The sequence below is a fragment of the Pithys albifrons genome, chromosome 2, assembly GCF_047495875.1.
Source record: "Pithys albifrons albifrons isolate INPA30051 chromosome 2, PitAlb_v1, whole genome shotgun sequence".
NCBI classification, from domain to species: domain Eukaryota; kingdom Metazoa; phylum Chordata; class Aves; order Passeriformes; family Thamnophilidae; genus Pithys; species Pithys albifrons.
In genome coordinates, this window is record NC_092459.1 from 2,713,821 (window position 1) to 2,729,011 (window position 15,191).

A 15,191-nucleotide genomic window follows, 5' to 3' on the forward strand; every position below is an offset into this window, starting at 1 on the left:
CCCTGAAATTACCAAGCAATACTAACTCACACTGACTTTTGTACAATCAATAAGCAAAATCTGTATAACCCATCTACTTATTCAAGTTCCCACTGGGAGACATATAAAAACTGAAACTCCACTGCTCCTAAAATTTGAATACAGAGGTTATACATTTAGCCAGTAACTGCAAATCACAAAATCTGCAAACTCTCTATACTATTTGGGACATACATAAGCAGTCTTAGCACATCCATAAAGAGAGAGAATCGTAACCCAGAATATTTGGGGTTCAAAAGGATCTTAAAGATCATCTTATTCCAACCCCTCCTGCCACAGACAAGGTCACCTTCCACTAAACCAAGTTGCCCAGAGCCCCGTCCAGCCTGGCTTTGGACACTTCCAGGGATGGGGCAGCCACAGCTTCTGTGGGAAACCTGTGCCAGGGCCTGCCCACCCTCACAGCAAAGAGTTTCTTCCCAAAACCAAACCTAAACTCTCTTTCAGCTTAAAGCCATTCCCCCCTGTCCCATCATCACACGCCCTTGCCCAAAGTCCTTCCCCAGCTCTCTTGGAGCTCCTTTAGGTACTGGAAGGTACTGTGAGGTCCCTCCAGAGAGAGACCTTCTCCAGGCTGAACAACATACACTCAGTCAACAAGTCTCTGGAAACACCACTCAAACACTTTCACCAACCACCATTGCCAAAATGTCACATGAAGATCCAAGAGAAAGGTGCATCCAAACAATCCCTACAGACCAGTACTCTGACACACTGTTTAATACCTGAACTAAACTCACTCAGAGCAAATAGTAATACAGCTTCCACTTCACCAAAAAACAAGTCTAGACTGGGTCTGTTTAAAACAAAAGTAGATTTGTACAGATTTTATCTGATGTCTCTGTTATAAGCCAACAAAGGTGCAGAATTTCCAAAAAATCCAGCAGTGTCCCTGCATAACTTTTTGCACTGAGTAACAGAGAGCAGAAGTTACCATTACAATGACTTAACTCATAAGCATACATCTAATGTGGTTATCACATCAGTCCTTTCATAAACACATTTTGCATAGAACCTGAAACCATGCAAAAATTTAAAGACTTACAAATTTTCATTTATATAAACCCAAACAAAACAGAGAGGAAAACAAAGGCCAAGTTGAGTATGAAATAACAAAATTAAAATTAATACTTTTGTTTTCACACCTCCTACTTCAGAGTAATTGGATTAACTAGTCTGCCACCACTGAGTATTTCACTGGATGCAAGGCCTCCCCAGCTGAAAGGAGTGTAAGATAACAGTCTTCCAGAACCAGAGATGTAGCAACTTAATTAAATGCAGGAAATACAGATTTCTTTTTTTTAGTGAACTTCTTTTAAAAAACCAAAACACAGCCATAACCCTTGCTGAACACATGCAAGACCAGCTTTCTGAGTGTACACTCAAAATTGTGAAAAAATACAAGGTTAAAAAACCAATAACCCACTATCAAATGCACGAGTCCATATATTGTTTTGCTTATCACCCACTCTCCCAAAAGTATGGAATAATTGAAAATTAAACACTTAGTCCTTAAGTTCTATTGAGCTGTTCAAGCAGGCTGGAACTATGAACACTCTAAATGGTTTCATACATGCACAGGGCACGTAATGATCTAAATTTTACAACAAATTAATGAAACAAAGTATATAATGAAACTACTTTATTATTCTCCTACCTGTCCAGGTAAAAAATAAAAATTAGCTTCTTTGTGCAACAATTAAGAAATGGCTTTGCTTACAGGCAATAGGATGGATAACTTTCATATTCCCTAAACACAACCTCATCAAAAGCTGACAAAGTAAATGGCCAAACCTTCAGGGAACAGCCAGACTAAATCCAGGATTAGGAGCAATCTGTGGGTGAGGAGCGACACATCTGCACCAGGTCTGCACACAAGAATATTGTTCAAAGCTGGGGATGCAATCTCAGCTTTCTTTCATTTTTAATTAATTAATAAAATATCACAAAGTGAAATGCATGCACTATTCACGCTAAGGATAACACATTACATCTGCTGCTGCTGCTTCCACTTATTGTTTCATGGACTAGATGCTTATGGTAGTTTTATTTTAAAGTGAATACCAGAAAGAAAAAATTCATCTTATAGCTGTCAGTGCCCAGCCCAGCTTTCACCACCCAGACAAATAAGCATCTCATCTTTAACTGTGACACTCTTTCTTGGAACTAAACACGCCTGAAAAGCCCACACGAATACAGGGAACACAACTGAGCATCATTTCCCCCTTTCCAGTTAAAAGGTGACTCAGTCATTCATTCCCATGTAGAAGTTTCTGAAGAAATAGGAATGGCTGATAACAAAGGGTAAACAAATTTTCTAATACACGTAGGCATAGATTTTGGTCCAAAGAATAACATCTTAGTGACTTGAAAACTGTTCAACATCCCTGGAGATAAAATAATCCTTCTGTTTATTTCTACATCTCATAACATATTTTACTGAAGATATTAAACAAAAGCAGCAAACAAGCACAACGCTCTCACTGACTCAGCAAGGAAAGAAAAGTCACTAACCAACCTCAGACTAAAATACAACCCTCTGACTCCACTGTGTGTAACAATTGCTGTGTTTTACTCGAAATGACTCTGCATGTCCTCATATCTTAAGCTGTTATTTGTCCACCCATAAGTTAGACAGGACAGTTATTTAAGCTTCTCCTGAAACAGACCACAGAATGGTCTGGACTACTGAAAGAATACTAATACACAGATGTGGCTGTTTGACTTGAGACTGGGAAACACACAGCAGAACTGTACATGAGAGCTGTGCCTCCACATCTGGAGATGTTTACAGTTTCCCTCAGCGTTTCTAGCTCCAGTCTAATCAGAGCTCTGTCCTTCCCCAGAAGTGATATATTTATTTTTAACAAGAAAGCAAGAAAAATTAATCTTATGTATCTGCCACCTCCCTCTGAACTGAACGTGCACACTTTTTGCCCTGTGCCACATCTGGCAATTAATGGCACTGCAAATCAAGGACCAATTACTTTCTTTCCTTTCCTAAAAATGCTTTGTATGTATGGCCAAACTTCGCGAACGAAGATTTGGGCAGGGCTGTCCCCACGTGGGTGCCCTTCCAGCCTGCACAGTGGATTTTAGGTGAGGCTCAGCGTGCGCAGAACTGGCCCCACCGTTTAAGTCCCAAGGTCTGCTACGGCCGAGTGAGCTTGGACGGTGACAGGGAAGTCCTCGGGACTGTCACAGCACCCGGTACTAACCGGGGCTGACCCTGCTGAGCATCCGAGATCTGACGGGATCGGATGGCAGGGAGGCTTTAACTGCCCGGTACGGTCTCCACTGAGACTCGAACTCATGACCTTGTGATCAGACTCCGGAGTGCTCACCATTACACCACGGGACCGCCCCCCAAAAAATGCTTTAATAAAATAATGTAAAGACCAGACAACCTGTAACTAACAGCAAAGTTTCTGCAGCTCTCAGAAGCTGATTCCTACAACCGTAACTTTATTTGAACAAACAACTGCTTTTTCATAATACTTTAGTACTCTCAGCTTTCCATACTAATTATTTAATAATTGTATATGTATGTATGGTCAAACTTCATGAACGAAGATTTGGGAAGGGCTGTCCCCACGTGGGTGGGCCCTTCCAGCCTGCGCAGTGGATTTTAGGTGAGGCTCAGCGTGCGCAGAACTGGCCCCACCGTTTCAGTCCTGAGGTTCATCTGCCACGGCCGAGCGAGCTTGGACAGTGCCAGTGAAGTCCTCAGGACTAGAACCTACAACCCCCGGCATTTCCCAGGAGGTCTCCCATCCAAGTACTAGAGATACAATTCAGCGCCCGTGACCTTCCTGCAGGAAGCACTGACAACTTTCAGTGAAACAAACACAGGTCTGGTGACAAAGTCATCAGGGACTTGCATACTTGACACCAGCAGGCAAAGATGAACAGGCCCCAGACTGTGACTTGCTCAGTAATTTGCTTTTTCTCATGAGTAAAAAATAAAATATTAACATGCAAAGGGCAGATTAGTTCTGTCCATTTGCTTTACTGCTCATTTGCCAACAATAGTTCCCATCTACCTTTAGTTCCATTTAAAGTAACTTAAATTTTTAAAGTTTTACTAACACAGGTAGATTTTCTATAAAGCACAATCAGGTTACTGTTAGCTTTAAACTATATTTTCCTCAGTATAGTTTCTCCCTCTAAACCTTGACCTGCCTTCATCTCCTTTCAAGCTGGCATTATCTCTCCAATCCATCACACTGCTCACCCTGATCACCCTTTCACATCACCCTGAGCCGTCTTTGGTTCGCCATCTGAAATACAATTAAAATCATTTCATAATATAAAACACCACCCCAACCTTAATTGAATATTCTGGCATATCAGGAAAGCCATCAAGTTAGGGCATCAATGTGTGCATCCAAAATTTCTCATCAAGAACGAGCAGCCAAATACACAGGTGGGATCATAAAAAATTTCTCCAATTCCTGTTGCTGAGCTGTTCCTCTCCTTTTAGAAATCAGTGCTTGCTACCTTAAGTATAAATTCTCTAGAGGAGAAAATTCCTACCTCCATTGCTGTTCATTTCCATTTACCTAATACATGGAAAACTACAGGAAAACCAGCCATGGTTGTTTACTCAAAAATACACAAATATATAAACACAAAATATTTACAAAATATTTAAACAAAAATATTTACACAGAATTACACATTTTTCCCAGGTATACACTGGTACTGGCTTAACTCTTACTAGCATTTCTCAGTAAACCATAAAAATTATCAATACAGTTTTTCAATGTTTAGCACTTCCAAGAACCAAGTGCTTAATTAGCAAAGAAAACAAGAATACATTTCAGCAAAAGCCTATTGAAAAATCACCTCTTCAATACCAGCTGCTCTTGGCCTCTTTTTCCATTACTATTTCTACTATGACAGTTTAAGGAGTTGTGTGAACCAGAAACTGCAGCTGACTCTATGAAAGTCTGATTGTAATCAAACGCAATACTTCAAAAGTATGCAAAATACAGGGGTAGAGAAAAGCCAAAGATTATTTATAAATAGAAATTTCACCAGTGTTAGCTTGCAAAAGAACACTTACTAAGGTTACTTCAAATTAACAACGATGCCCTGCAGCACTCCAAAGGCCAAGTATCTAAAATACAGATTACAGATCAGATCAATACCACTTTCAGAACCTTTGACAGGCTGGTTTGTTGATCAGCTCCAGATAAGCTTGTAACTGAGTCACCACTGCCTGGTTCCATGAGAACATAGACCTAACCAGTTTCCTTTTCTTTACATGCTTGTGTGTCTACACATTTGGATATTTCACAATTGCAACGACAGCATTAACTCAATTAGTTTCTATGGTATAATTATACTGCTTGGGTTTGGCCTCACGCCTCAGAACACCCTTGCAGGGATGACCTGGAAAGACACTGTCTAGCAGGTCTCACTGCTTGAGGGCATCACACCAGAGCAGCACTGACAAGGTGAGCAATGCTTGCTGTTGCTCTACACTGTTATATGTAGGCAATTCTTAAAACACTTGTAGCTTGCTAAATTACAGCTTGCTTACACTGACAAGTTACTAATTGACTAATCAAATCTCAGACAGCTCCATTCTGTGCTACTCAGAATTGTGCCCACGAGAGTAATTCGGTTGGTTATGACACTCAGAGGCTCAGCAAATAATTCAAATGCTACTGAGCCCTTTTAAACCCTAAGTAATGTCTCCAAATCCATATATTTGGAAGTCACAAGTAAAACGCTACTAAAGCACTAAAGGATTTCTTGTTTACTTCTCAGTGACACTGAGTTTTTCCTCCTGGCTAAACCTCAAGCTTTTCTCCAGAACATTACAGCTAAGAACTTCTTTATCTAACTGAAAACTTTTTCAAACTTTCACAAGCAGAGTTGGGGCTTTCAGAAAAATTTGTACTGTTAAGAGTTGGAAATGCTACTTTTAACATCAACACTCCCATCTACACAGCAACAACACACAGGAGAAAAAGGAACCAAAATAAAACAAAATGTGATTTGCTTATTAGCAACATTCAAATACGAGCCTGTGCAAAGTCCACCAAAGTTAACAGAAGGACTGAGCCTTCCAGCCTCTTGGATCTGGCCAACAGTGTAGAAAGATATGCAAAAAGGGAGAGAGGGAGGGTGCACTGTATCCTGCCAAGTAAGCACTGCTGCCTTAAGCCAAAGGGAAAGCAAGGCCTGTACCAAGAAATAGAATGAAGTGGGAGTTACATCAAAGACTTCAAAAGAAAATGTAAGTGTATCACCAACACTGCTGCAAACCTTGAAACAGATTCACTCGTAGGAAATCAAATGTCTCACAATAAATCACTACCACTAATGTCATACAGCAAACTCGGCTGGCCACAACATCAGGTTCTTGCCTCCCCTTCACATACAGTGAGACGTGTTTTGCATGTATATTGTGGTTTGCATTCATCGACTGCAAAGCATCCATTTGTGTAATTTCTAGGAACTTAGAAGCAGTTGATCTGTACATAGGAAGTATAAAAATATAGTTAGTCAGTGCAAAAATCACTCAAAGCTAACACAGGGAAATATTCTTCTGGACTGTTATTCCCAGCTTTTTAGCATTTACCATAACTTTTGTAATTACTAATAATTTCTATAAGGAGTACTATAGACCTTAAGTGAACATTCCAGCATACCAGGAATAGCATCAAATTAGGGCACCCCTGTATGTAGCCAGTATTTCTCCCTAAGAATGAACAGCCTAATACACAGGATTCCAATTAATAAACCACCACACCTGTTTGGGCAAAAGAAATAAAACCCACTTACTCTAGAGAAAAATCACAAACTATTAACATTCCACAGCATCAGAGGGACACAAAGAAATTAGCAACACCCTACAGCGCACTGCAGGCCACAGCCTGGCCACTGTCAAGTGTAAGGATACAATATTCAGAATAAATCAATAAATAAAGTCCCAGAAACACCTTTCAGATTGGTTGCAAGACGACAAACCAAGCAGGGCAGGCTCCAATGTAACAACAGCCAAGGCAACGAGAATCCACCGCGTCCCCCCCAAGCCCCGCGGGTACCGCGGGCAGGAACCGCCCCAATAATGCTCCTGAAGGCCCCAACAAGGAGCAGCCTCGCCAAGTTAATTAATAGCAACACATTGTCTAACTGCGTGCCCTCGCTGGTGACTCACTCAAAGGCTCACCCCCGGGGATGGATGGATGGATAGATAGATGGATGGATTGAGGAGGAGGAGGCTGAGATGTGCAGGGGAGGAAGAATGGAAGGAGGGTGGGAGCAGCTTGTGGTGCCCGGTCCCCCCCACCCCGTGTGCGGAGAGCGGAAAGAGCGAGGGGCAGGAACCGAACCTCGGTCCTTCCCCTTCACGCGCTGCCTGGACCGAGGCGAGAAACGAGGGGGACGGAAAAGCAGCAGAAGCTTCGCGCTGTTCCCCCGCCCGCCTCCACCACCGCGGCCGCCGAGGGAGGGGGGGTAAAATGGCGCCGCCCGCGCCGGGGAGGAGCCGGTTCCGCCACAGCGGCCGCCCCGCACACGGAGGCGGTGGCACCTCCCAGGGCGCGGGGAGGAGCCGGGGCGAGGCGGGGCTGCCACCGCCTCCACGGCCCGCGGTGCCCTCGGCAGTTCTCCGTAGCCCCGCTGTCCCTCTTATCCCAGCTCACCCCCTCAGCTCGGCTGTGGCCTCCTCTGGCCCCCTCAGCCCCGCCGTCCCTCTCAGCCCCGCCGTCCCTCTCAGCCCCGCCGTCCCTCTCAGCCCCGCTGTCCCTCTCAGCTCGGATCTCCCCTCAGCCCAGCGCTCCAGCGCTCCTCTCGGTCTGGCTCTCTCCTCTTCTGGTCCCCTCAGCCTGGCTCTCTCTGTCTCCCCTCAGCCCAGCTCTCTCAGCCCGGCTCTCTCTGTCTCCCCTCAGCCCGGCTCTCTCTGTCTCCCCTCAGCCCGGCTCTCTCTGTCTCGCCTCAGCCCGGCTCTCTCTGTCTCGCCTCAGCCCGGCTCTCTCTGTCTCGCCTCAGCCCGGCTCTCTCTGTCTCGCCTCAGCCCGGCTCTCTCTGTCTCCCCTCAGCCCGGCTCTCTCTGTCTCCCCTCAGCCCGGCTCTCTCTGTCTCCCCTCAGCCCGGCTCTCTCTGTCTCCCCTCAGCCCGGCTCTCTCTGTCTCCCCTCAGCCCGGCTCTCTCTGTCTCCCCTCAGCCCGGCTCTCTCAGCCCGGCTCTGTCTCCCCTCAGCCCGGCTCTCTCAGCCCGGCTCTCTCTGTCTCGCCTCAGCCCGGCTCTCTCTGTCTCGCCTCAGCCCGGCTCTCTCTGTCTCCCCTCAGCCCGGCTCTCTCAGCCCGACTCTCTCTTGTCTCCCCTCAGCCCGGCTCTCTCAGCCCGGCTCTCTCTGTCTCCCCTCAGCCCGGCTCTCTCTGTCTCCCCTCAGCCCGGCTCTCTCAGCCCGGCTCTCTCAGCCCGGCTCTCTCTCTCCCCTCAGCCCGGCTCTCTCAGCCCGGCTCTCTCTGTCTCCCCTCAGCCCGGCTCTCTCTGTCTCGCCTCAGCCCGGCTCTCTCTGTCTCGCCTCAGCCCGGCTCTCTCTGTCTCCCCTCAGCCCGGCTCTCTCAGCCCGACTCTCTCTTGTCTCCCCTCAGCCCGGCTCTCTCAGCCCGGCTCTCTCTGTCTCCCCTCAGCCCGGCTCTCTCTGTCTCCCCTCAGCCCGGCTCTCTCAGCCCGGCTCTCTCAGCCCGGCTCTCTCTCTCCCCTCAGCCCGGCTCTCTCCCCTCAGCCTGGCTCTGTCTCCGCTCAGCCCTCTCTCCCCTCGGCTCTCTGTCCCCACAGCCTGGCTCTCCCCTCGGCCGCTCACAGAATCACAGAGGAATATTAAAACGTTTCAGTATCGCAAAAGGGGGTGCCCAAGAGGATGGTGCCGGGCTCCTCTTGGTGGTGCCCATTGACAGGTCGAGGAGCAGTGACCATAAACTAAAACGCAAGAAGTTTCACCTCAACGTGAGGAAGAGCTTCTTTCCCCTGAGGGTGGCAGAGTGCTGGAAAGGCTGCCAAGGGGCATTGAGTCTCCCTGACATTCCAAACCCACCTGGATGTTTTCCTTTGTCACTCGCTCCATGTGAGCCTGATACTAATGACACCAAGGTCGTGGGTTAACCCCAGTATGGGCCATTTATTTAAGAGTTGGACTGGATGATCCTTGTGGGTCCCTTCCAACTCAGTATATTCTGTGATTATCTCCAGAGGTCCCTTCCAGCTCTAACCATTTTGTGGATCAGAGAACCACTTAGGCTGGAAAACACCCATGAGGTCATTGAGTTCGCCCTGTGACCGAACAGCACCTTGCCAAACAGACCGTGGCACTGAATGCCATATCCAGTCTTTCCCTGAACACCTCCAGGGACAGGGATGGTGTTGCAGGTGCCACCTGATGGGCCATGGCCACTCCCTCCTTCCCCTGCAGCGCTGGGCAGTGCTGGAGGGCAGCGGGAAGAGCCTCTGGGTCTGCTGTGAATGCCAAAGTCCATGGGATTTTGGGGAGAGGTGCCTGGATCCCCCTCAGGAGTGAGGTGTGGGCTCACACAGGTGTCTGTCCTCAGCACAGGTGCTGCCCGCCCTCACCTCCCCAGCTACAGCCCTGTACAGGTGTTCGAAAACAGCCCAGTGTGAACCACTGCTCATTTTTAGCCTTGGAAATACCAGTGGATCCTTACTACAGCATACCAAGTTGTACTACTACAGCCATGCCATTAAAAAAACCAGCTGTGCCAGGGAGGTTTAAACTGGACATTAGGAAGCAGCTCTTTACTGAGAGGGTGGTCAGACACTGGAACAGCTTCTGGAGAGGTGGTTGATGGTCCACACGTGTCAGTGTCTAAGAGCATTTGGACAATACGCTTTAGAATATGCTTTACCTTGTGGTCAGCCCTGATAAGGTCGGGCAGTGGGACTGGATGATCCTTGTAGGTCCCTTCCAGCTGAACTACTCTGTTCTCTGCTGGGGTGATTAAATGCATTGGGGTGGTTACATACCTATGTTTTCCTCTGATTCTTGGCAATGGTGGCTTTCTTCTTCCTGTCTCCTGTCCACCCTACAGGTTGATGGGGAAGGGCATGACTAGGCAAGTTGGAGCATTAACCCACCTTTCCTTTCATCTTTTAACCTTTCCTTTCTCCTTTCAACCTTTTCTTCCTTTGACACCTTCTAACTGTAGGATTTCTGTGAGTTTAGGTTGTTGTTCCACTTGTCACATGCAGGTTTGTTAAGAGACAGGCTGATGTCTACCATGGTATAAACTGGAACTAATAAATGGGACCAATAGGGGTAAATTAAGTGCTTTCTTGACCACTAAAAATCTTACTTTTCTTTAAAGTTTGCGGGGTGTATAACTTCCAAAGTTGCGTTCTGTCTTTTGCTTTGCCCTTCTCAGTCCATCTTAATTCAAATTCCTGCCTACCCATGTACCCATGAAACAGGACTCCTATCATTTCTCCCAGGACTCATTGTAAGAAACTGGCATCTTACAGACTTGGCAATTTTATGTAAATCACAGAAATTTAGGTTTGGGGTTTTTTTGTTGGTTTTTTTTTGTTTTTTTGTTTGGGGTTTTTTGAGGGGGGAGAGGAAGAGAAGAAAAGGAGGAAAAAGAGCGCTCTGGTAACCACTGCAATGATCTTAACACTCGAAGGGCCATCTGAATTCCAGTTTATTACAAAGTCATCTTATTTTCTGTCTGTCTCTCCTAGCTTCTTTCTGCCACTCTTACTCTTTTTTGGCTACCATTCACTTCCCATCCTTCTTACTACTTCATCTAAATACCCTGTCAGTCCCCTCTGCTTTGCTTCCTCCCTGTTCCCACCTCCCATATCAGCTTCAGAAAGACGAGGTGATGCCGTGGCTCTGTGCCAAGCACTGCCAGCCTCTCTCCCTTCTGCTGCTGCTTATGATTATGGAAGTAAAGTTTATACCAGCCCAAGCACTGAAAGCAACAGGGCAAAACACCAAGATACTATCCCAGAGAATGAGAGGCCTCATGCTGCTGATTTTTGCCTGCACAGCAAAGTCTAGTGATTGCTGTGAGGAGGATGGACTGAAACATTCCTTCCTGTTACACATTTAAAAATATCTGGGCAACCCCAGCCAAAGCAGGGGTTTTGATAAGCATTTTCCCAGCCAAAAGGAGAATCAAAGCATTCTGTAGTTATGAAAAGTCCTGCAGAAAAACTTGAGGCAACTGAAGTTTTTAGCCAAATTCTGTCATTTGTCAAAACCTTACATTAAATTTAGAAAGGCAAGGCAGCATATTGCTGACATTTGTATGCATAGCTTCACATATATCAAAATTGGTAGGACAGACTAATATGAAAACATAGAAAAATAGAGAAATTACTATGCCAGTTCCATATGGTAATTTTAATAAGGGCATTACTAGGATAATGTGGTTAAGTGTGTCCAGTGTGAACTATGTAAGTTCCCAGAGCTTGGAGAGAGGCAGTGTGACTTGGTGAGATGCCTGAAAAAGCACTGGCAGAAACATTGTCTGACAAATTGTGCTGCTGTGCAGAACCCTTTTGCCTGCAGTGAGAGGTTACCAGTTCAGAAGTGATTGAAGTTACTGCCCAGTGATGAGCTGGGCTGATGCAAGAACATTCCCCCTGTTGCCACTTCTGTAGGTGATAACTCCTGACAGAATAATTGAAAAAGACTCATACCTACTGGCTAGGAAATCTGAAATCAATACAATAAAATCTGCTAGAAGGCAGGAGGAAAGAGAAGTGAGGTGTCCCTTCTAGTACTGTGCCTCTGTCTAGCTGGTAAAAGTGCAGAGGCTGCTCCCTCCTCGAGTCTGAATTCGTACAATACTTCACAGAGACGAAAAAAAACTGATCAAGTTTTTTGTTATGCATTATACAGAACCAAAGAAGGGCACATACAAAATTGTTTCCCCTTTCCAGGTCACCTTTCAGATCATAAGGTCGTTATAAACTGTCTCAGCACTTTTACAAGCTGGAGTCTGCTCAAACCATAACGCTTACAAAGTTTCACTTTGAATGAGCCTGATTTTCTCTGTCATTTGTTTTCACTTTTTATTTCTCTGCAGAACATAAAAAGTCAGAAAAAGATTTTATTTTCCCCCTACATAGCATATAATTTACATCAATCATCCCAGGAGGTCAGTACCACTGGGGTGTCATTTAAATACAATGAATATAAAGTAATGAAGCTCTTGCTGGAGAGAGAGAGAGTTTCCAAAGCATGTGGAGAAAACACAACGGGAGACTGAGTGAATTCATCACACCACAAAAATGTCTCCATCCTGTCGACAAAGTCATTAAAGGAAAATGAACCATTGTTACTCTAGACGCTTGCATTCCTTCAGCATAATAACCTCAGCATAGAAGCATTGGGGCAAAGAGAATTTGCACACACAGGAGAAAAAAAATTGAATTTATTAAAAAAAAAATCCAGATTATGTAATGAAAGAAATCCTCCTTGCTCCAAAGAGGAGACTGAGCCTTTGCAGAAGCCACAGCTAATAAGGAACCGTATGCAGTGGTACAGGGCGGTTTCTTCTCCTCCAGCCAACAAGCCAAAGTAAATGCCAACCCAGGCAATTTTTTTCAGATAACTCACAAATTATGTTCTCCTTTAATTACACAAATGTTTCTACCCTTTACTGATTCATAGCTATCCTGGCTTTTAAAATCCCTTATTTAGATTTCCCTGCTACCATTTCCCTTTTTATATTCATTTACTTCCAATAATTTCTTCAGTCTCCGTTAAAGCAATCTGTGAGGAATGCAGGGATTAGAAAGGTTTGCTGTGCTCAATTTTATTTAATTTTCTGGCAGAAGGTGTCCAAATATGAGAAATTGTCACATGTCTACAGTAAATCATAGCATATACCAGTACCAGTTTATGAACATAGATTGTACTTCTGTGGATCTCCCTCAAGGAAATACCACTTTAAAGCAAAATTCCATGCAAACTCTGGTCAAAAAAAGTAATGTTAGAAAGCTGCAGCAGAAATCCCTCCCTTTATTATAAAGTATTCCATGATATGGCAAACTCCTCTTCACCATACTAATTTAAACAGGAGTTTGCTAATTAAATTACCACCTTTACTTGTGAAAACCATATAGGAATGTAGCATATAGATTACATTTTTATTTTTTTCATAAAAAAGCACTACCTTGATTTAAGCAAATACTGAAAGGGAAATCTGTGCTTTATTTATTTTTAGTAACTGCACAGGAACAGGGAGGCTACTCAAAAGTGAGCAGAGCTACTGAGGAAGCACATGCCATCAAACACCAAATCATACCTGTTAATCACAACAAATGTGTTTGCAGACAACAGCAAGAATGGTATTTATCCATCATTTACAGCCACGGATGTGTAGGGAAGGGAATTGGTTTCCTGGCAATTGTCCAAATTAATTGGGCGTGCTATTTATTAGGACGCTGATTAAAGTGTACTCTGCAGTATAATACTGGAGTATGAAGTTGCCAACTCTTATTCACTCCTGGCTTGTACGGATGAAAGTAGGAAAGTAGACTAGCACAATATGAAAATAATGGTGCATTCTGTGCCAAAATGCATTTAAGGCAATTCCAATGCCTGGAAATTAAAGACCTGGAGAGACAGAATTAGGTAGCACCGTGATCTTGAGGATACAACTTTGTGTTGTGTAATCCAGTTGTGACCAAGACCTTCAATCTGTAGCAGCCATTTGGTACCTGTATTAACACTCCTCTCAGAAGCCAGCACCGTAGTCACGCCCTTAAGTAAGCAGCATATGAATTAAAGATAAAACAAGATAAAAACAGAGTTTCGTTCCTGACTGATCTGTATCAATGCACCTGAAGAAAAACTACTTTAGAGGGATCCTTTTCCCAGCCACCAACTCCTCCAGCTTCTACAATAAACTTCCCTAGCTGAGACTGTGGCTTAAATAGTACTTGTTTGCTGTACCCTTTTAAAAACCATGGCTTCCACAAATGAGGTTGGGAGTTTCCACACACAATCAAGGAAGCTTATGCTAATAATTGTATACATTATCTGAAGTAACGCTTGAGGTTTGATCTCAACCAAGATAACCACCAGAGCAAATCAAAATAATGATTTGTACCAGTGAGGAATTTCTTGGTCGTGGATCACTCTTAACTCACCTTGTTAGCACTGATGCAAGACCTGGGTAGAAGGTCCAACTGGCCATGATTATTAATGAACTTAACTAATCTGCACATGCTTTTTTTCCTACGTTCTTCCCACAAGGCATTTTGGCAACATCCTGCATTGCACCTCTTTAGCCAGAGATATTCAAGGGTGACCTCTATGGTTAGAGAGCTGCAGCCAAAAAGCTCTAAAACCAGAAAATAAGTCTTGGTATAGAGTCTTTCTTATGAAGCTGACTGTGCCCAAAGAAACATGCAGCTTTGAAACAGCACTTTGGCAGGGGCAATTTAAGTTGGATATCAGAAAAAAATTCTTTACAGAGAGAGTAATCAGGCATTGGAATGGGCTGCCCAGAGAGGTGGTGGATTCACCATCCCTAGAGATTTTTAAACGCAGATTGGACGTGGCGCTGAGTGCCATGATCTGGTAAATGGACTGGAGTTGGACCAAGGGTTGGACTTGATGATCTTGGAAGTCTTTTCCAACCCAATCGATTCTATGATTCTATGATTCTATGCTGGATATCCTTGTCATGTAACAATGAGAGCAGTAAAGAGGAGGCAACACTTCAGTTCTTACAAGCAATGGAAAGATCCAACAGAAATAGCCAGAGACTCCTCCAACTAGAGAGCAGGTAGCAGTTTTAGCTACAAGTTGTCCAAATGGATCTCAAGGAGCTCACTGAAGCACAACGTCAGGAGAGATTCATCACCCATGTAATCACACGTGCTTATCACTCTTGCTGTCCTGACTGTGGGCATTTCACTGAAACCACTGTGCTGCACAAAAAGCACAACCAAAGTTAACCCTGACTGAACCAAAAAAGCATAGTGATTACTCTGGAAACAGGATGTGTTCTGGCAAACACAATATCAGGGGTAGATTTCAGTGGTCAGTGTAGGCAAGGGACCAATTCAGTTCATCTGAAAGTGGACACCTATGTCTTGCCATTAGACGGGCTCTGTAGAAGCCATTGACTGCATTTGTGAGGGCTGAGCTCAGT

General features: G+C 44.7%; 2 protein-coding genes across 3 annotated transcripts in view; one reads left to right on the forward strand and one right to left on the reverse strand.

Annotated features, from left to right (window-relative positions):
• Positions 1–7,528, reverse strand: part of SUPT3H (SPT3 homolog, SAGA and STAGA complex component) — a 279,283-nt gene extending 271,755 nt beyond the window's left edge. The window contains exon 1 of one of the 2 annotated variants that reach the window (XM_071548208.1): positions 7,389–7,528. The gene's annotated coding sequence lies outside the window, so the exon portion shown is untranslated. Of the gene's footprint in view, positions 1–7,213; positions 7,326–7,388 lie in introns of those variants that run through there. The other variant, XM_071548209.1, reaches the window with a different exon arrangement.
• Positions 1–15,191, forward strand: part of RUNX2 (RUNX family transcription factor 2) — a 158,136-nt gene that overhangs the window by 36,890 nt on the left and 106,055 nt on the right. The window lies entirely within an intron of this gene.